Raw genomic sequence first — 22,491 nt, forward strand, 5'->3', positions numbered from 1 at the left:
TCTAGCCCCTTTCCAAATGGTGGAAATGAAGTGATCTCCAGGATAATTTTTTAGCCAAAGTTTGGAGATTGGTGGACCCAAAATTTGAAGGAAGCCATGGTTCTGTTATCATTGTTTGCAGGAGAATCACCCAGGTGGAAACACCCTGATTTAACTGTTACATGAAAGAGATGTAATTTGTATGATATCATTGATATTTTGGAGTTTATTTTTATAGCATGTGTGGCTGCATTAGCTAATGCAAATGGCTTTAAATAAGAAAAATCTTCTTAATGGAATAAGAACCCCAGTGAAGTTTTGCAGCTCAAGGATATTGTCAATAACCTGGAAGACTATCATTTTTCCACCATTTTCAGTGCATTGCCTCCTTTGTGCTTGTGTTTATTGTTACATGGCCACAAAGTAGTTGCCATAACCTCAGACACTATGATTATATAGAGGGGAAGATGTGGAAAGGGTAAGGTGTGGAGGGAAGGTGACTGGGGCTACAAGAAGACCTTTATCCATATTACTTTATCTTTCAGTCAATGAAAGAAATCTTTACCAGAATTCCCCTATGTTGTGGACTGAATACTTGTATCCCTCCAAAGAAATCACATGTTGAAACCCTATCCTCTGAGGTGATGGTATTTAGAGTTGCAGCCTCTGGGGGGGGGGGGGGGATGATTAGGTTTAGAGGAGGTCATGAGAATATGGCCCTCGTGATGGGATTAGTGTCCTTCCAAAAGAGGAAGATCCTTCAGAGCTCTTTTTCTCTGCCGTGTTAGAACACATAGAGAAAACAGCCATCTGCAAGCCAGGAAGAGAAATTTCACCAGGAACCAAATCTGCTGGCATCTTAATCTTGGACTTCCCAGACTCCAGAACTGTGAGAAATAAATGTCTATTTAAGTCACTCAATCTATGGTACTTTGTTATAGTAGCCTGAGCAAACTAACACACTTCACTCTATATTTACTGTCTTGATCCAGCACTATGGTGACATCTCCATTCCTCCTATTCATAATCAGTCGGAGGAAATGTGGACGCTGTAGATACTTTGCAGAATTGGTTCAGGTACCCAGATATTTTGATTAGCCCACCATATCAATGATATCATGTTAATCAGTCAAGAATAACAAGATGTTATAAATGTGTTGGGGGCCTCAAAAAGATACATATGCTCCAGAAAATAGAAAATAAAAACCTATTAAGATTTAGGAGCCAGCCACATCAGTGATATTTTTAGGAATCCAATGGTCTGGGGCACACTGAAACAATATAACAAAATTAAAAGACAAAGCTATCACACCACTTTGGATTTGAGAGACAGCATCTATCACACTTGGGGATATTTCTTTGATCAGTTAACTGGGTAACAGCAAAGGCTGCCAGTTTTCACCAGAAATGAGAACATAAAATGATAGTTCTGTAGCAGATCCAGAATGCAGGTGCTTATACTACTTGGAGCATATGACCCACCAGATTCTTTACTATTACCTATATCAGTGACGGAAAATGATGCGGTGTGGTGTTTACTGTAGCTCTAATAAAAGAACCACAATATGACCCCAAGGGTTCTGGTATAAGATTTTACTACCTGCAGTGGAGAATTGCACTCTATTCAAAAAACATTTCCCAGAAGATATGGGTCAGCTGACCATGAGATATCCAAGTGATCAGTCAGCCAGAGCTTTCCATCATTAACTGATTTCCAAGAGGCCCAAAAAGTACTAAGATGGGATGAGCCCAAAGTAAATTAATCATAAGATGGAAAGGTACATTTGGACAGAGCAAGAGCAGGGACAGAAGGCACAGGTAAGATGCAGAAGAGAGTAGCTTAGACCTCATGTCATCCATCACTATTATACCCTTATTTCTCCCTGAGCTCATACATGTGGCTCACAAAGACACACAGAGGACCATTATGACTAGCTAACAGATGAGAAAATGACTGAGTTCTGCTATAGGTGGTTGGCTGATTATGAGAGTGCAAACTAAAAAATGACCCTGAATAACAGTTATATTGAGTAAATCTTCCCAGACTTTCCCAAACAGAGCTTCAGGTGGTGCATCTGGTTTTCTACCTGGTTGGTGTGTTAAGAGAAAAGGTGTCAAGGTAAGAATATATATGGAATCATAGGCTAGGGTGAATGGCCTAATTGGTTAGGGGTCTGGAAGGAGGGAGATTTAATGATGGAGATAAAGGCAGTATATGAGAAATAGGTATGTGGATGGATCTATGGGGGTAGTCACAAAGCGTGAACACATTTTTGTCATAGGTGAACACTCAGCAGAGAGTATCTAATATAGAAGAGGCATTTATAAACCAATTTGAAGTGAGCCAGTTCATGTGAGCTAGGTTTTCTCATCTGCCATCTCATTGTTAGTGCAATGTGCAAATAGAGCCGCCATGGTAACAGGGAGGGAATCTATGCATAAATCCAATAGTATGGGTTCACACTCACCCAGTTTAATTGAGTTACTGCCACTTTTAAATGCCTAACCTGCTAACAACAGAAACTAGTGGTGTACCTCTAATATGGCACCACCCTGTGAAGTGACCAAAGAGCTACTTGGTAGTGCATTGATTGCATTAGATCCCTTTTACCCAGGAAGGAGAAGAAATTCATCTTGAATAGAACTGCCCATATACCAAAGAGTGGATTCGCCTTTTCTGCCCACAAGGCCTTATCAGCTCCATTATACAATGGACTAAAGAGTGTTTGATATTATCAACGTGGATTTCAAATAGCATCATATTGAACTAAGTAATCCACACTTTAACAAAGGAGATAACTGTGGGATTCACAGACCCCATCACATACCACAGCACTCCGAATTTTCTAGCCTTATAGAGCAACAGGAGACTTATAAAGGCAAAGTTGAGACTCCAGCTTGGGTATGACAGACTGAGAGGATGGGGCTCCATCCTCCAGTGGATAAAATATGCACTGTGCATCAATGACCATTATGTATAACTGTGTCCTCAACAGATATAATATACGATATAGGAACCATGGGATGGCTTCACTTACCATTACTCCCAGGGACCCACTTAGGGAATTTGTGCTTCCACAAATTTTGATTCCATAACTTTAAAGACCCAGATTGCAAAGAGTCACAAAAGCCTCATTAAACTTTAAGCTATAGCTGATACCAAGTCACTTTGCACTTTTTATACTGATACACCAGCAGATAAATAAAGAAATTATCCTGGGAGGACAGTTTACCTTGATCATCAGGAGAATATAAGGCTACTGTGGCATGTTGGGGGCAGGGAAAAATTTGCATGGTCCCCACATGATGTATCTGATGATTTACCAGGCATCTCTTTGTATTCTCTTGCCAATTTTTTATGGCAACTGGATAGTGCAACAGACAAAGCCTGAGAAGCATATAGTAAATAAGCTCAAAGTCCTCTGGCGTAATGTTCATCAACACCCAGTCTGTAAGACACCTAGATTAGCAGTGACATTAACTAAAAGGGAGGGGAACAATGAGCCTAATCTATGGCTTTGGACTAGCTGTAGGATATGCACTATAGCTCATTCCATTTATCATTTGTGTGTTTCCCCAGGAATTTTGAGGAGCTGGTCCCAGAATGTCATGTATGAAGCACAAGGATCCGTGTAATAGAGGAAGTGGAATGCAGTGGGTGCTCTTATACACCATCATTTCTCTCCACAGCACTGAAACTCTTATTCCCCTAGCTTCTGGGAGTATTTTTGGCGGACAGCTCTCAGCCAGGACCTTCCTCTGGGACTTACCCTCAGCCAATGAGAGCTGATATACTCACAATTATGCCCCTACCCCCTTTTCAATGCTTGACTGATGAGGAGGTATAAATGTTTGTCTCCTGTGCAGCAAGTTGGGATAATTCTTTATCAACATCCCAGCACCAGAGTTAGTGGGAAAGATGGATCTGCTGAGGCCTTAATTCTGACTGCATGCTTCTGCCCAGTTGGGTTTCCTTCATTCCTCCATGGCTGTTAAATCCAAGGACATTGACTAGTAAACTTCCTGCATGCACATCTCTGTCCCATAGTCTAATTTCTGGAGAGTCCTACCTAAAACAGTGGTGAAAAGTGGTCTCTCCACAAATGTGGTGTTTGAACTGAGACCTGAGTGACAAGAAGAATTCAGCCATAAGAACTATCTAAAAAAAATCCAAAACCCCAAATCCCAAAACCAAAACCAAACCAAGCAAAACATTTCTAGGTAACAGAATAAACCTTATTTTTTATATAGAATCATTGTCCCACTCAGGATAACCTAATCATACCTCTATTTCCTAACTAAGGAAAGTCAAATATGATTTCCAAGTTTTGGAGCCTTATTACACCTTAAAAGTTATACCCTTCTGAATTTTGAGCAAGAATTGTATATTTCATTAATGCTATACCTTAATCAATTATAGGCAGAAAGCAAGGTGGTACTTTTATTATTTAGAGATTTCAGGTCATGTGTATTGAGGGATTAATGCATTACATGTTCATGATATAGTTTGTTAACTAGACAATAGTGGTCATTATCTAAAGAAATTCTTCATTAGCGAGATTTCAGTGATCTAAGAGTACTTAAATGAGAATCAATATTTCTAATCTCTTGCAAAGCATTCTAGCAAAGATCTTCACATTAGAATTCAATACAGATACACATCTGAAGTATCTATATTTAAAAAATTTGATCCTTATCTAGGATCAGTGACAATCTTTAACATGAAGTTAGGGGAATATTTATTAAGTAGAAAAGATTTTTTGAGGGTTTTTGCTAGCCAGACTGCCAACAGTCTTATTATTATTATCACCCTTAATTCTATAAATAATTTGTCCAATATCCAGGGTCTTGATAATGCGGCCAATTGGAATGTCAGCCACATAGTTACATAGCTGTCTCAGTTCAATCTCTACCACACTGGGCTATCTCATTACTATTAAAGTGGTTATTTTCACAAGAGTATAATGTCTAGATTAGGCAGGCATTCGGTTTGAGCAAAACCTTTTATTACTATTTAAGAGATGTCACCATGGGAATGACTTTAAATTTGAGAAATAGGTTTAAAATGAACATTCATTGATTTATTTATCTGAAACACAAGTTTCAGAGAAATATAAACTAGATACTATCATATCTGAAATAAGCATTGCTACAAATATAGAATGAATTTGCTAGCAATGTTTCCTAGAGAAACTGACATTAATACATACAGGTATACATACATGCATAGATGTGCATATTATATACTAAACTTATTAAGCTTTTTACTCTGGTAGTCTTCATTCTTTTTGCCCAGTTATCTCTAATCCACTTCCTGTCTTCCTTATCCCCATTCTCCACATAGGTATTTATTTTTCATTCTATCCTATTCACCAACCAGGAAACTCTTCACATGTTTGTATAATATGTATCTGCACAATGTATCTAAATGTATCTAAATCTAATCTGAGTTCTACAAACTACAATTTGTGTGATAGCCGCCCCTTTTTATACATAAAGATTTATTAGGACATATCTTACTCATTTTTTATACATTATTTATGACTGCTTTAATCCTACAACAGCAGAGTTGAGTAGATGTGTAAGAAACTATGACCCACGAGCCTAAAATATTACCATCTGGTTGTGTAAGAACAAGTTTGCTGACCCCTGACATTTACACATCCTGTTAGTCATCTTTTGTTGTGTAACTAATCATCCTGAAACTTCAAAGATTAAACCAGCAGTCCTTTATCTGCTTCAGATGCTGAATGTTGTCAGTGTAGGCTGAGTGCATCCAGAGAGTTCTGCCACAGGTCTCCTCTGGGCTCACTCACTCAGTTGGTTGCTCAGCAGGGAGTCAGTAGTCCAAGAGGGACTCATTCTTGTCTCTAGTGGTTGGGGGTGACTACTGGCCGGGACTTCTCTTACTTGGTCTCTTATCCTTTAGAAGGCTAGCATCAATTTTTTTTTTCCCCTCAAGGTTCTATTAGGGAAGCATTTTAAGAAAACAAAAGCACAACCTGGAAGATAGCTTAGAGTCGTATGTTTGGAATATCACATCCATCAAATTATAATGGTCCAATAAAGCCATGAGACAAACCAAATTTCAAGGGGTTGTAAAAATTGACAATTTCATACTGGAAACATTAAAAAAATCACATTTTAAAAGCTTATCATATAGAAATTGAATGATTTATTACCTCTTGTTTTCTTTTTTCTTTTCTTTCTCTCTCTCTCTCTCTCTTTTTTTTTTTTTTTTTTTTTTTTTTTTTTGCAATATACCATTCTCATACAGATTACATTGATAGCATATTATTCGGTAATTTCAGGAAATGAAATGTTCCTTATAGAAATGCTTTCCAGGAAAGGACTTCAAAAACAAATCTATGAAAACTTGGAAATATTCATGATAGAACACTTTCAGTACTCTGGTATTTTATACTATCTTCCTGCAGAGAACATGTTGAATTTAACTTAACCTATATTCATGAAAAAATTCAAAAATTCAAAAAATTCACAGTTGTCATTCTTTAGTGTCATTTATATATGTAGGCCTCTAATATAGCAGTGGCCCCAGTGGGGTTATTGATGGGTATGATTGTATGGAACAGTTGCCCCTAAACCAAGTGCTTAAATAGCTCTTTTTAAATTCTATGATTGTTTAGCAATATCCTCAGATCTTATTCTCTTGTTCTAATTTTATGTTTCCAGGCATTGGGTGTAAAATTACATTTAACATATGTTAGGATTGCATCTAAAGCAAAAATATGTAGTTTAAAAAATTTTTTTTTAATGTTTACTTATTTTTGAGAAAGAGAGGCACAGCATGAGCAGGGGAAGGGCAGAGAAAGAGAGGGAGACACAGAACCCAAAGCAAGCTCCAGGCTCTGACCTGTCAGCCCAGAGACCGATTTGGGCTTGAACCCACAAGCCATGAGATCATGACTTGAGCCGAAGTCAGTTGCTCAACCTATTGAGCCACCCAGGCACTTCCAAAATATGTAGTTTTTCATTGAAGCCCTCCCCAAACAGTCTGCAGTTTTAATGCAACTTACTTTGATTAAGTCACTAAAAATTCTCAGGACATTTTTTTTTTCAGGTTCAGTGGCCAGGTGTGAAACTGATGTCTCTCTAACAAGGAGCCTGGAAGACATTGGAAGAAACCCAAAACTTTGTAAGTGCTGTGACCTGTATGTCTATGGCCCCTCCTCACTACACACAGAAAATTCATATGTTGAAATCCTAATGCTCAATGTGATGATATCAGGAGGTAGGGCCTTTGGGAAGTGATTAGGTCATTGGGGTAGACCCCTTATGAATGGGATTAGTGCTCTTATAAAAGAAACGCCTTGCACCGCGTGAGGACACAGCAAAAAGTCAACAGTCTCCAACCCAGGAGAGGGCATTCAGCAGAACCTGACTGTGCTAGCACCCAGATCTTAGACTTCCAGCTTCCAGAATGGTGAGAAATAAATTTCTGTTCCGAGCCACCTAGTCTGTGGCATTTTCTAACAATCAATCCAGACTAAGAAAATACATATTAGTGATGAACTGGAAATTGCACTCTCTTTACACACACATACATACATTACATTTTATGTAATAAAATCTTGTTTATCAAGTGACCCCTAATCTTTACATACTAGTATTGGTGAAGTCTTTTAGCAAAAGGTCTGCAAAACCAGGATTTCACTTTGGCCTTCACGTGTTTGTGTGATATTTATGGCATCCAAAATTGTGTCATTAGCTAGTTGCCAATATATTAAGATTTGCAGATTTCACATAAGAAAGCTAGATGTCTGACTCATCTAACGTTAGCAGATCTGACAATGATGGCATTGCTTTCCCACCTGATAATCATCCAGAAAAGCCGGAAGATTGCTGACGCATTTGACCAAACAACATTCTCTGGTTCACTGCTTTTTCCGACAACCCACGTTCTCTCCTTCTGGTTGCCCATCCAATCCATGTGGCATTTGAGTCTGAGAGCCTGGTTTTATACTAACCTTTCCTTGGATCTGCATTTTTTCCTCACTAAACTGGGTTTATTTACTCATATCAGTGCCCTGGGAATTCACATCTGGTGGGGCTCCTCTGACTCTTTCTGTACGTAGTTAAGATTAATTCTTAAAACACCAGCCTTTGTGCTGGTGTTGATTTCCTGTTTCTCTGACTTACTGTGGTCTGTTTGCTCCTTTGCACCTGTACATTGCATTGCATCATGCTGCTGAAAAAGAGAGATTTTTCTCAGTTTATGTAGGCAAGCAATTTTTGATTGTGTGTGTGTGTGTTACTTTGATCCATATTTTAATTTCTGCTGGGTTTAGTTTCCCATGTATACTGGGTACAGTTACTTATGACATTAAAGTTTTCTCCAGCAGGAAGCTCAGTCTTTGAAACTGGTACATTAGTAGGAATAAAAGTCTGAAGTTTTCTTCTCCTTTAAGGAGTACTTATACCTTCATGGAAAGGACAATTTACTACTTACTCACAAAAGTTTTCGCATTTTAATGATTGCTTGCCCACGAATCATACTCACTAATGGGACCTCACCTTAACAAATTCATGCAGATGGCCTGTTCAGACTTTTAAACCCCAGTGAATCTTCTCTGCTTACTTTCTTTCTCCATCTAGCAGTCATCCCACAGTTCTAAATTCTCATCATACTCCTAGGAATGAATGGAAATATAATATAACATTAAAAATTATAATTAGGGGTGCCTGGGTGGCTCAGTCAGTTGAACATCTGACTCTTGATTTTGGCTCAGGTCCTTATCCCAGGGTACTGTGATGAAGGCCACAAATGGCTCCCGGTGGAGAGAGAGTCTCCATCTGCCCCTTCCCCCAACTCGTGCTCTCTCTCTCTCTCTCTAAGATAATAATAATGAATGTAATGTCTCCTGAGAATGACTAAAATTCCCTCCCTTGCCCACTACCACCATATTATTATGGAAAAATGGTTTTTTAGGGTTGCATGCAATTCTTTAGGAACGCTTACATCTTGTGGGTCAGGAGTTGCTTTGTAAGTCTAGGTGGTTTTGTGGTTAGAACAGTGCAGAATAAAAGCAAATGTGATTGAGTTTTTAAATTACAATTACTCTGACAGTTATACTTAATATTTGGCTTAATAAGCCTTAGAAAATCAAATGTACTAGAAAGACATGACCCAGAAATGATGTACATATCATGTCAGAGGGTCCCAAATTTTCTTGGTTCACAGCATGCTTAGTGACATAGTAATATTTTTAAGAAGTAATGATTGTTGGGGAGCCTGGGTGGCTCAGTCGGTTAAGCGTCTGCCTTTGGCTCAGGTCATGGTCTCCCAGTTTGTGGGTTTGAGCCCCAATTTGTGCTCTGTGTTGACAGCTCAGAGCCTGGACCCTGCTTCGGATTCTGTGTCTCCCTCTCTCTGCCCCTCCCCCTATTCACTCTCTGTCTTTCTTTTTCTCAAAAATAAATAAACATAAACAATACAAAATAAATGAAAGAAGTAATGATTGTCTATGTCCTAACAACCTGTTGAGCATTGTGCCACTTCTCAGGACTTGGAACTGGATTACACAGTACCCATCATTTCCTGTTTCACCTTGATTTTCACATGGTACCTGCTGTTTGTCAAAGCAACTGCCAAAAAGCCAGTTTCTAAAAGATAGGACATGGTTAAAAGGAACGAGCTGAAAGCCAGTTTCTAAAAGATAGGACATGGTTAAAAGGAACGAGCTGAAACTGAACTATATGTACCTTCCACTTTTTGCAAGTTCACGTTATGGCACTTTGCTTTCATGAAAGACCTATACTACTACCTGTTTTCTCTAACCAAAATAAATCTAAAGAGGATTTTCATATATATATATACATATATATACATACATATATATACATATATATATGTATATATATGTATGTATATATATGTATATATATATACATATATATATACGTATATATATGTATATATATATAAAGTGAAAAGCAAGAATAGTGTTCATCGTTTGGTTTGTAGGAAGCTGCTATAGACGCAGTGGGCACTTGAGCCACAAGTGAGGCCCCGCCAAGCTCTTCCCCTGGGTCTACACCGAGCATCTTGGCACTAAGCCGTCATAGCTTCGAATGACGTGTCTCAACATCTGAGAGATTTTATTTATTTTGTACATTCGTTAGCAAGATATTAGCATCTGCTAATGATGTTTGGTTTCAGAAAAGCCTAACAGAGGTTACTTTTTGGTTCTGGGAACACTCATATATTTTGTCCACATAAATCAGTGGTAACTGCTGCTTTGCTTTATGCCATTTTGGCTGATGAATGATTTCATAGGCTTGGCCAACTTTTGGATAGTGAGGGAAACCTGTATGTCCGTATAAAAGTTTGCACAGTGTCTGACAAATGTCTCTGTAAGTTCACTGTGGCTCCCTAGGGCACTTTGACATATAGTTTGGGAACTATGGGTCTAGGGTTGAAATAATATGTTCACATATTAAATCATTATACATTAATATGTTTATATATGTTTACATCTGTGTACCTTGGGTGGTTTAGTGAGTAATTTTGCACTTTAGCTATTTAACTTATAGAAAGTTTGTGGCTTCCTGGCATTTCAAAGATAAATAGCTCATCAGCAATCGTTAGGTAAAGTCTCTTCACTTGACCCACGAAAAAGCTAAGGCTCAGAACATTTAAGGGCTTTGCCCATCTCATAGTTTTTCAAATTTTATTATTATGCCACTTGAAGGTACTATATGTAAGATACCTTACAGTTTGGAAAATGTCATGTGACTCCTTTTATAATGCAACATTAATGAACCACAGTCTAATCTCATTTAAAACACAGAAATAAGTTGATTACAGTTAATTTCCATTGCTCACATATGTTTTATTGCACATGTTCAGTTAGAAATGCAGAATTCCTATTGGCAAAGAGTAGCAGTTTCCTGAACAGACCTCACTTGTGTTTAACATTTCCCAGTGCTAGATACTCTTGTGTCGGAAGTCAGACCTCAAGGACAATGACCTGTCATGCCTATAGAGCAAGTAGCAGCTCCTACTCCAAGTAACTCACCCTCACATTGTTTCCAAAGTCCATTTGCCTGTGAACTTCCTCCTACTGCCAGGAAGGATATGTTCCTTTTATCTAAATCCATCCCTTTTCTAAGGAGCACTTTAAATTCCATTGATTTTTCTTTCCTCCAATGATGTCATTCTCAGTAGCATCTCCACACTTATTTAAGCCCTATTATCCACATCACCCACAGAGCTCCCAGAATTTGCTAACTTATGTGTGACAGAAAGGCACAATTAAACAATTCATTTCAATTGTTTGCTTTAAATTCACAGGAAATTGATTTCAATCCATCACCTGATTACCATTTTGTCCATAAATTTGCATCATGAAGGACCAAATCTACAGAAATATTTAGGTCACCTACGTGAACAAAATCTTCAGATTTATTGCATAGGGATCTACTTCAGAGGTCAGTAAACTACAGCCCAAGAACCAAGTGTGCCTTCTGACTGTGTTTGTATGGCTTGTGAGATAAGAAGCGTTTTTATGATTTTAAATGGTTACATTTTAAATAGGTATATAGGTACCACACAATAGCCTCAATTTTTCTTTTTGATACTCTAAGTTTAAAATACTTGCTATCTGGTCCTTTCCAGAAAATGCTTGCAAAACTTCAGTATACTTATTTCTGTGTCCATTTTCATGCTGTTTGTCACCGTTAGCTAAGTATAACTAGTTAAGAAAAAATAATTGCTTACATAATTCAACTACACTTGAATTCCAATAGTCAAATTTTGTTAACCTCAATAAATACTCATAGAACTTCTATTTCAAAATAAGTATTGTGCTAGGTCTAGGGGATGTAAAATTGAATAAGACAGGAAGCTTACAATTCAATAAAACCTTCCCATTTTACTCAAAGACTATCTCCTTTACATTTCATTCTGTGTATTACAGTTGAAGTAGTTTACCACCTGTTGTAAATTACAGTCTTGAGGATTGCCTTTTGAATCTTATGATCAATGAGAAAGTTTGCTGGAGGTGGGAAAATAATTTTTCTTTCTCCCAAGACATATACCCAGTCTAGATATTCGACTCCTTTTATCATTTTCAGTCAATTCACACTAGAAATTGAATAACAGCCACAAAGCTTTTGTTGCAGTAAAGCATAACCATAAAGGTCAGCTGCTGTCATATGAATAGAATAAACCTATTTAAATGACATGTACTTGATTTTAATTGGCACATCACTATGTTAAAGTAAGTGTTTAAACTTAAAATATGAATGTTTTTTTCTTTTCATTTTCAGAAACATGAACTCCATCATTCACAATTTACTTTTTTAAAAAATTGTTTTAATCTTTATTTATTTTTGAGAGAGAGAGAGAGAGAGAGAGACAGCATGAGCAGGGGAGGGCCAGAGAGAGAAGGAGACACAGATTCTGAAGCAGGCTCCAGGCTCTGAGCTGTCAGTGCAGAGCCTGACGTGGGGCTCCAACCCATGAACTGAAAGATCATGACCCGAGCAGAAGTCGGACACTAAACCGATTGAGCCACCCAGGTGCCCCCACAATTTACTTCTCAATACTTCAGAGTTACATGACACCCCTAAAAAAATCCAAGAGTAGTAAGTCTCAAAGTCTTCCACTCAGTTTTAAAAGAAAATACACTGTAACATATGTCACATTTTTATCCCTAAATTATCCATTCAGTTTCATAAAATATCTTTGAAAATGTATGTTTCATGAACACAAAGCAGAATTTCTCCATTGTTAGAAAATTAAAGATAAAAAAGATCTATTTGAAGTAGTTCACAAGTGTGTCCACACAGAGCCAAGATACACTCTCATAAATGCCAAGAAATTCACTTAATAGAACAAAGAACATATTAAGTGACATATTATGCATTTCCCTAAAGTTTACACTCCTTTAGAATTCAAGTTTTTAAATATAATTAATGTCCCAGCACTCATGGGTCAAAAGAATTCCGGTTTCAGCCTTGTCTTTTACCCAGAAAGGCTGCTCTGCTTATATTCCAGGGGCTGCTTTCACTGATTCACTCAACAAATATTTATTAGGTGTATACTGTTTCCTAGACAGTATGTGACATGAAAGTATAGCTATTTCTCCAAATTTGGTTTCCCTCCAAAGCAAACTAAATAAACTTTGTATAAGTATCCATTTTAAAGTCTGGATTAAGCATAAAAAGTTTCATTTTCAATGTTAACTGTCTTTTACAAATGGCAAATAATCGTATAAAGGATAGTGTAGTCCTTCAGTATGGTATAGTCTTTTTTCAAAGTGTTAATTAGTATTATTGTTGTTGTTGTTGAATTATTATTATTATTAAGAGAGAGAGAGTGTGTGCACCCTCGTATAAGCAGAGGAGGAGCAGAGAGAGGGAGAAAGAGAATCCCAAGCAGGGTCTGCGCTCACATTGCACAGGCACACAGGGCTCTGTCTCGCAAACCCTGAAATCAGGACTTGAGCGGAAATCATGAGTCAGATGCCCAATCAACTGAGCCACGTAGGTGCCCGATTATGATTTTTTAATCGCCTTGGACTGAATGTAAGAAAACCATGCCTGCAAGTTAAACCGGGTGCACAAGTTTTGTTTCCCATTTTGAGGGCTCTTCTGGAAGTGTGATGGAAAGAAATTCTCCAGCAGCTTTATTAAAAAGCCACACAGTATGGCTGCCCTCTCTGTATTCCGTGAACGCCAAAGGCTTCCTTCCTCCAGTTCTTTGTCTTCTTCTAGGTCTGCTTTTCTTGGGGTGGGTGAGTTGGTTTGTTGTCCAGCTCCAGAATTTTTTTTCTGTTGGACAGTTCTGTAGTAAACTCTTGCTTCTTTTTCATTTTATATTTAAATCTTCTTCTTATTTCATTTTTTTTAGGGAGAGTGCAAGCATGGGAGGGGCAGAGAGAGGGAAAGAGAGAATCCCAAGCAGACTCTGTGCTGTCAGTGCAGAGGCCGATGCAGGCCCTCATCTTATCACCAGGAGATCCTGTCGTGAGCCTGTATCAAGAATCAGAAGCCTGACTGAGTCGCCCAGGAGCTCTAGTATATTCTTTGTATTAGGATATTATATAACTCATTGTGGAGATTTACAGTCTTGTTTTGGGATCTGTGATGCATACATACCATTACGTATATGTGACAGCCTGCGTTAGCTGATTCAAATGGAACCCCTGGATTTCTGCTGTTCTGTGTACCTCTAGCTCTCTGTGTAGTCCATCAGTAATGGTTTCCACAGTTCTACCTCTTCTCCAAGGTGGGTTTTTATTTATCTTGGTTTGTTTCATTGAATTCCAGCTAGACTGTTACCTTACCTCGACTATTTTTCCTGATCTTTAGATTCTAGCCTTTTTACCTTAATGGGTGATGAAAACCCCCTGAGGCAATGCAGAGCCAGGTAACTTCTCCTGAAGGAAAGATAGTTTCAACAACTACAACTGTATTTCAGGTTCACAGTCTCAGCTTTGAATTTTTTTTTTTTTACTGTCTATATACTTGCCTAAAAGTCGATTAAGTAATTAATCAACTTTTTTTTTAGTAACGATGATATAATACAGTTACATAGCACTTCATCAAGTTATAAAACACTTTTACATCCATTATTCTATTTGATTTTCTTTAAAGTGAAAAGTAATCCAATATTGTTATTGTTATTACCATTTTTCCATAGGACAATATGAGGTCCAGTGCCCTCCACTGCATTTTCTACTATTACACAGCTAGTACATGCTAGAATTAAACTTAGACTTTTTTTTTTTTTTTTTTTTTAGGTTTAGAGAGGAGAGAGCATGTGTGCACATGAGTGGGGGAGGGGATAGAGGGAGAGAAAGAGAGAGAGAGGAGAGAGAGAGAGAGAGAGAGAGAGAGAGAGAAAGAGAGAGAGAATCATAAGTAGACTCCACGCCCAGTGCAGAAGCCAAGGCAGGGCTCGATCCTTGGACCCTAGGATTGTGACTTGATCCAAAATCAAGAATTAGATGCTCAACCAACTGAGCCACCCAGGTATCCCTTAAATATTCTTATATCAAGTGCTATGTTATTTTTCTCCATTTTATCATGTCTCTCTCTTTACATTATTTGTTGAAATCAAGTACTGAGAACTAAAATGAGCAACAATTGTGTACCAGATAGTGTAGGACATGTAAAGTATACTCGTGAGACCTAAAGACACAGCTAAAGATGGTAAGTGTTCTTCTAACATGAACTGGGACATTAAAAACAAGGGTTAGAAACAGACATACCTTAGTAGAAGAGAAAAAGAAATACTACTTCATGCTGAGAAATCAGGGGAAGAACAAGATGAGATATAAACTAGCTTTATAATACTGGATGGGATGTTTTATGTTAAAAAGAGTGGCAGAACCATTGTGGAAATGAGTAATAAAATGAACAAATTAGTGAGGTGATAATGTATGAATCACATGATAATAGACACAAATTGTTTGGAAAGTGAGTTATTTGGTATTTGGATGGTGTTCAAGAACATAGTCTGGAGTAAAGCAGAGAGAGTCCACCATCTATTAGTATGAGGAAGGAGTACAAATCATTTAAGCTTTCTTGGTTTAGTTTCTTTATTAAAAAACTTATATAAGGGGCACCTGGGTGGCTCAGTCGGTTAAGCATCGGACTCTTGATCTCAGCTCAGGTCTTGATCTCAGGGTCGTGAGTTCAAGCCCCATGTTGGGCTCCACGCTGGCTTGGAACCTACTTTAAAAAAAAAAAAAGTGTGTGTAAAGCAGACAAGTTCCAGGTTGCTGAGGCGATTAAAATGTATGAAAGCCCTTAGCAGACTGTCTGGCATGATGCATGCACTCAACAGTGGTTACTGTTAGTGGTAGCATCTCTGGGTAGCTAGATTCAGGATCACTATTTAATGGTGTTGCCTGGAAAGTCCCAGAGCACCACTGTGACTGTTTTCAGTTCATACTAATAACAGGGTGTTTTTCTCAGTTGAATGACAAACAAGCTATGACACCAGACAACAAAAGGCAGAGGCAGGTGGGCTGCATGTACAGTGCTCTCCCTTCTCAGCTGGGAGTATATTCTGAGACCCCCACCCCCACCCCCAGTGGATGCCTGAAACTATGCATAGTATTGAACCCTGTATATACTGTGATTTTTCCTTTCCTGTACATACACACCTATGATAAAGTTTAATTTAGAAACTAGGCACAGTAAGAGATGAACAATAACAGTAAAATAGAACAATTATACCAATATACTGTCATATACATATTATACATAATATAGTTATGTGACTGTGGTCTCTCTTGGTCTCTCTCTCAAAATATGTGCTGCCCTGTATTCACCCTTCTTGTGATGACCTGAGAAGATAAAATGCCTAAGTAATGAGGTGAATGACACAGGTACTATGACATTAACATTAGGCTTACTATTGACCTTTTGACAATTCATCAGAAGAAGGATCATCCGCTTCTGAAAGACAGTCTGTGGGAGGAATGAAACTGCAGAGGAAGAAATCACAGATAAGGGGGGACTTCTCCACACTTAGAGAGAAGAGAAACTGAACTCAGCTGTGGGGCAAATAAAAACAAAAGGAAGCCTTTCCCAGAGCAAAGTACAACTACAAACAGGTTTCATTTTTTTTCTTTGTAATTCCTGCCTCTCCAGTACATTGTTCATAAAGATAATTTCAAAGCAAATTGACAGGGCTTCTGATGAAAAATGGCAGAGGTAAGTCATTTTTATTCTACTCCTTCCCTTAAGTCTCACTGAACAAATATAGACAACGGGGGGAGGGGGCGGGGGAATAGAGGGGACACATTTTTTTTTTCAAAGTGCTAAGAAAGGACCCTAACTGCAAACCTAAAATTAAAAATATCTGTGTCATACACTATAATATGGACCAAAATGTTTATGGCGCCTTAGAGCTGATACTTAGCTCTTCAGACTTTAGGTAACCACAGACTTGGCAATTTCTCTAAAAAGTAAGATGGTCTTGAAAATGTGATTCAAAAATTCTTTGTGGAGAGTGTCGACAGAGTCCAGAAATGTGCATGGTTTGAGGGAGGAAGAGAAAGTGACCCTGTGTAGACCCAAAGGTACAAGGCAGAACAGGAGAGAAACACCTAACGTGGATCCCTGCTGAGGTGTCATTGTATTGTCTTCCTTTCTGCTTCCTAGCTAGGGGAGGTGGTTGGACATAAGAGTGAGAATGGAGGGGGAAGCAGAAATCATCTGATTGCACCATAGGAGTTCACTGTGAGCTGCAGTTTTGCCCTAAAAGCCAAACGCTGAACAGGGAGATGCTCCTAAATCGGAAGTCATAATAGATTTTGTGAGAGGGGGTTTGAAACAACAAACCTGAATGAAATTGTAGTTTGTTCCAAGGCAAGTGCCCCCCCCACCCCAACACATTTTGCTCCACCCTCTATTCTTCAAATAGCTACTCCAAGTAGCTTTCACTACCATGGCTTCCCACTACCTGCTTTGAAATAGGGATAAGAACTGAAAGAAACCAGCATGAGATCCAGGGATTGAAAAATTTAAATATGCATAGAGTTGTGTTCAGAATGTCATTTAATGAATGCCAGTGAAGGTTACCTCTGGGTGAGTAGAATTTTTCTTTGCACTTTTATGTCTTACTTACACTTTTAAAAAATGAGATGTAAACATCAGGCAAGTGGATAAGGAAATGAAACATATTTTACCACGTAATAGTGAAGAAGAGAAAACTAAGTGGTAATAGCTATGGAGCACCACGTAAGAGTCAGGAAAAATTAGAACAATGAAAAAAAGAGGAATGACCCACTGATTCATTTACTGAGCAGTCCCTGTGATGTCCCAGCTCCTGAGCTGGCTGTTGGAATCAGAGATGAAAGGCAAGAGTCACAGGGAACCAAAAGTGCACAGTCTAGTTTAGGAGACAGGCCAGGAAAGAAATGATTTGTTTGGTGAGGTTTTGGTTTTGTTTTAAAACAACAATGGACCCTGTTTCTGAACTTTTAAGTGTTGCCTACTTTCTCAGGTGCTCCTCTGGTGAGGGGACATATAAAGTGAAATGGGGGTACTTAGCCAACACTACGCATGTGCTGGCTCTTGTTTCTTCTGTGTTCCTCTGAGTCTCTTGTTTCTTCTGTGTTCCTCCGATGCAGGAAGCAATGAGGCTGTACAGACTAGTGCAGACAGAAGTACCAGCATAGGGATGGGTGAAGGAAGTGGAAGGAGACAACTGACTGGTGGCTATTATTAAAACTATTATTTATTTTTACTATTATTATTTTATGTGGCTGGCATGGGAGGAAAAATCTTTCCAGAGTGTGATAGAGAGGCATTTGATAAGGGTTTTTTTTGGGGGGGGGTTGGGGGGGGTGATGGTGGGGTTTGTGGGGTCCAGAGCCGATGACCAAGAAAGAATTTTTGAAGATGTCTTTGGTGCAAAAAGTTGATTTTATTGAAGCATGGGGACAGGACCCCTGCCCAAAGAGCTGCCTTGGGACCATGAGAGACTGGTTTTATACTATGGAGTTGGGGGGGAGGGGAGGTAAAAGTCCAGGGGAAATTTCCAGTGAGATTTTCATATGCTAAAGAAGACTTACAGGATAGTGGAGGCCTAGCTATTGTCAAGCTAAGGTCGTTTTTTCCCTCTAGCAAAGCATTAACATTAAGACAGTAGGGAGTTCCTGGATAAATGGTTTACTCTGCCAGCCTCAAGTATTTGTCAATGGGCTGCAGGTTATGAGGAAATTTAGTTCTATCTGCCATTTCCTTCTGTCTTTGTTTCCTACTTCACTATAGAGGTGTGATGAAAACTTAGTTCCTGCAGGACAATGATTTCTATCAGTTAACTATTTGTTTTTCCCCTTTTCTTTGTTCTTGGGCAACCAGGAGTGCCCAAGGAATATCCCACATATCCCACCTAGTTGGGGGAGGGAGGTGTTTGTGGCCTGACAGCTTGCTTTATGCTACCTCATCAATAGTGAGAAAGGGACCTCAGTGAGGAGAAGCTGAAATAGAGATTGGGGACAATGACAGGAGATGCTAATCAAGGACATGTATAACTCCTGCCCAACTAATATTGGAGCTCACACATTTCCAGTTGCATATTCACAGGATGGCTATACCATATTTTTCTATCAATGATCAGTAATACAGAAGTCAGAAGGGAAAATACGACTAGATTAGATTATTTTGCTTTTTCTAAAGAATATTTATTTTGAGGGAGGGAGGGAGGAAGGGAGAGAGAGAGAGAGAGAGAGACAGAGAGAGAGAGAATCCCAAGCAGACTCCGCACTGTCAGCACAGAGCCCCACATGAGGCTTGAACCCACAAAATGTGACATTATGACCTGAGCCGAAACCAAGAGTTGAACACAACCAACTGAGCCACCCGAGTGCCCCATAGATTGGATTATTTTGGCCATGTGCAAGAATGACAAGAAAACAATGATATTTTTAATCATAGAAAGAAATAGTTATTTCTTCATGATTGTGATGTTTACCCATAAAATCTAGGTAATGACTTGGCTTCAGAAAAAATAATGAGGCAGAAGAGAGTGAACTGAGAACTTGAGAAAAGAGAAAAAAAAGAGAAAAAGAGGAAATCAGAGTCTGGAAGCTTTGAGGAGGTGAGAGGGTAGCATATCAGCATTTAAAAAAAAAAAAAAAAAAAAAAAAGAGGTGGAGAAGGTTTGCATAATGACAGTTTTCCAGGATGTTATTCTGAGACTGAGTAGCCAAAACAGGAGAGTAGTAATGAATGTGGAAGTCTACTGTGGGCAGGAATTTAGATAATTCTAGGACTGACATTTTTTTTTCTTAGTTAAATTTGCTGAATATTCACATTTCACTCATCATTCAGTAGAAAAGCAATATAAAATGACTATAAACCCTACTCTATATGTGTTTTTTTTTTTCCTTATGGAAGTTAGCCAGGTAGCACCATTTTTGCTCTTCTGAAACAATTCTCAAAGTAAAATTTTAGTAATTCTGATGAAATTTGAAAGGAACAGCTTTGAATCCAAATGACAGCCCTGCCTTAGTTTAAAGCTAGGTTCTCTTTTCTGCTTATTATGGATCTTTGATAAGAAATACAATTGCTGAGAAGTCTGTTTTGCTTGCTGTTTGCTATGAGCATTGTGAGACCTTTCCTGATTGTAACCCGCTGTGTAGTAGAATGGGCTGTAAAACTTCCTAAATGTAGTCTGATATGTAATGGAATGAATGATTGTACATAAACTAACCGGCATTTCTCGCTTCTGTAAACCTGCTTGCTTAGCACATTCCTCACCTACCCCCTTCCCCCTTTCTTCCTCCAGCCACAAGTAATGGACAAAGCCTTCCCACCAAAGGACAGACAAAGGACGCCCAATCAGAGAACAACAAATGTCCTTACTTTAAAATCAACTAACCAGGCCCCTCATAATTTGAAACCTCCCCTGTGCTATTTGTCTCTGTCTACCAACCCTGATCGTGGCCTCTTGCGTCACCGGCGACGAGTGCGCAGAGGACCAGGTTCGAACCTGCAATAAACGACCCTTGCTGCTTGGCTTTGACTTACGACTCTGGTGGTCTTTTGTGGGAGGTTTTAGAACTTCAGGCATTACAAAATTCAGCTCGAAGAACCCTTTTTAATAGTTTTTGCTCTAGAAAAATGATTTTCAAAGTGGGCTCCCCAGCTAACAGCATCAGTATCACCTAGAAACTTGTTGGAAGTAAGTATTCTCAGGCCATCCCCCAGACTTACTGAACAGAAACTCAAGATGGGGCTAGCATTCTGTGCTGTGGTTTAACCAGACTTCCAAGTGATTCAGACACTCGCCTGAGTTTTAGGACCACTGCTCAAGAGGTTATTTACACTAATTGATTGAATCATTTTTTTTTTTTTTTGACACCCATGGTTTCCTACCATTCTTTGTTATTCATCTCTTTCTTCAGCCATTTTGTTGAAGGTATCTACAAACACCACAACACTACTATTTTAACACCCAGTGTATTCAGCTGGGTATCCCTGTTTGGCAGAGGCTCCTTTTAGTCATGAGAGATCAAACCTGTTTACTATAAGATAAATGGAAGCACCATTAGAGGGTGCAGCAAAATAAATAAAGTACATTAAACTCAAGTTGGAACACACAGAGTGCTTATTGGCTGAGAATGTTGGCCCTGTGACTGGATAATATTCATGGGATTAGAATAGGTCACATAATCCGCAGTGCTTGCTTCCATGGGTTAAGAGCATAGTCTGGATGATAGCATAAGGTAAGATATTTAGCTGTTTATAAAACATATTTTATAAAATATTTTGGATTTAAACAGCATTATAATGAGCCAACACAAGAAAGGCTGATTTAAATGGGATATGGATATGTTTCGGTTTTTGGAGGAACACTTTTTTTTTTTTTTTCTTTTGATGGAGGTTGAGGGAAACACTGAGATTTCCTATCATCTATCTTAATGGGATTGGCCAAATATTCAGGTTACATCTGCTTTTGACTTCTCAATTTAAATTTCACCTTTTTGAGAACAATTATTTTATTAGAATGTTTCTTTTTAACTATGTATTTTCTAAATATAGTACTACAAACTCATTTATTCAGATTAGAGTAATTTATTATAATTTGGAAATGACTGGGTTGAAATTAACATTTCTATTCTTTCTGAAAAAGGGTTTTCCAAACATATTCATATTTAAGGGGAACTATTTAACCTCCTCCAGCAAATGGCATGCTTTCAGTTATAACAGAATGAATGTGAATGCACACACGCTCAAATTTATATACAGAGGAAATCGGGCTATCCTATCTAGAACATGTATTTCCTGGATAAGCTGATTAGAAATTGTTGCTATGAGTGTAGTAACACTAGTCTTTACTCTCTTAGCCTCTTTCTTTAAGTCTGATGTATGGAGATTAGAATAAAACCACCTTTAAAAACCATTAAAATACTTTAATCAGAATATTTTTACTTCAGTCATTCTCCATTATTAATCATTATTGTAACTAAATTTTATTATTCATATAACACCATTCCTTCCTATAGGAAGTTAACAATTTTTTTCTCTTTTTAATTTAGAGTTTTCTTCAACTTCCTGTCTACCTTTTACTATTGCCAATATTTTCCTAAAATTTCCTCCCCCAAGTACATAATATTTACAAGCTTACTAACCTATTTTTTTTTTCTGCTAATGCTAGGAAACTAACCCTTACTCTTCTACCTAGAAGGTATCTGAGTATAAAATTCACATCCTAGGTTTATTGTATTCACTCAACCGGACAGTTTGATTTATATTGAATATGCATACATGCAAATGGTATATAGTTATATATGTATTTATTTCCATATACATATATAATTGCATATTTAATTTATACAAACACACACATGCAAAGAGAGTGAGAGAATGAAAGAGGAGAGGAGAGAGGGAAAGAGGAGGTGAAGGAGAGTAGGGGAAGGGATTGGTTGAGTACATAGATAAAACAAATATTACAAAAGAGCACATAGGGACGCCTGGGTGGCTCAGTCAGTTAAGTGTCCAACTTGGGCTCAGGTCATGATC

At 38.3% G+C, this 22,491-nt stretch overlaps 1 long non-coding RNA gene across 1 annotated transcript in view; it reads left to right on the plus strand.

Annotated features, from left to right (window-relative positions):
• Window positions 1–16,623, plus strand: part of LOC122228216 — a 29,573-nt gene extending 12,950 nt beyond the window's left edge. The window contains exons 3-5 of the long non-coding RNA XR_006206479.1: window positions 7,061–7,135; window positions 11,294–11,430; window positions 16,310–16,623. This is a non-coding gene — a long non-coding RNA (uncharacterized LOC122228216). The remainder of the gene's footprint in view (window positions 1–7,060; window positions 7,136–11,293; window positions 11,431–16,309) is intronic.
• The last annotated feature ends 5,868 nt before the right edge of the window (window positions 16,624–22,491 follow it).

The sequence above is a fragment of the Panthera leo genome, chromosome C1 (assembly GCF_018350215.1).
Source record: "Panthera leo isolate Ple1 chromosome C1, P.leo_Ple1_pat1.1, whole genome shotgun sequence".
Classification (NCBI taxonomy): domain Eukaryota; kingdom Metazoa; phylum Chordata; class Mammalia; order Carnivora; family Felidae; genus Panthera; species Panthera leo.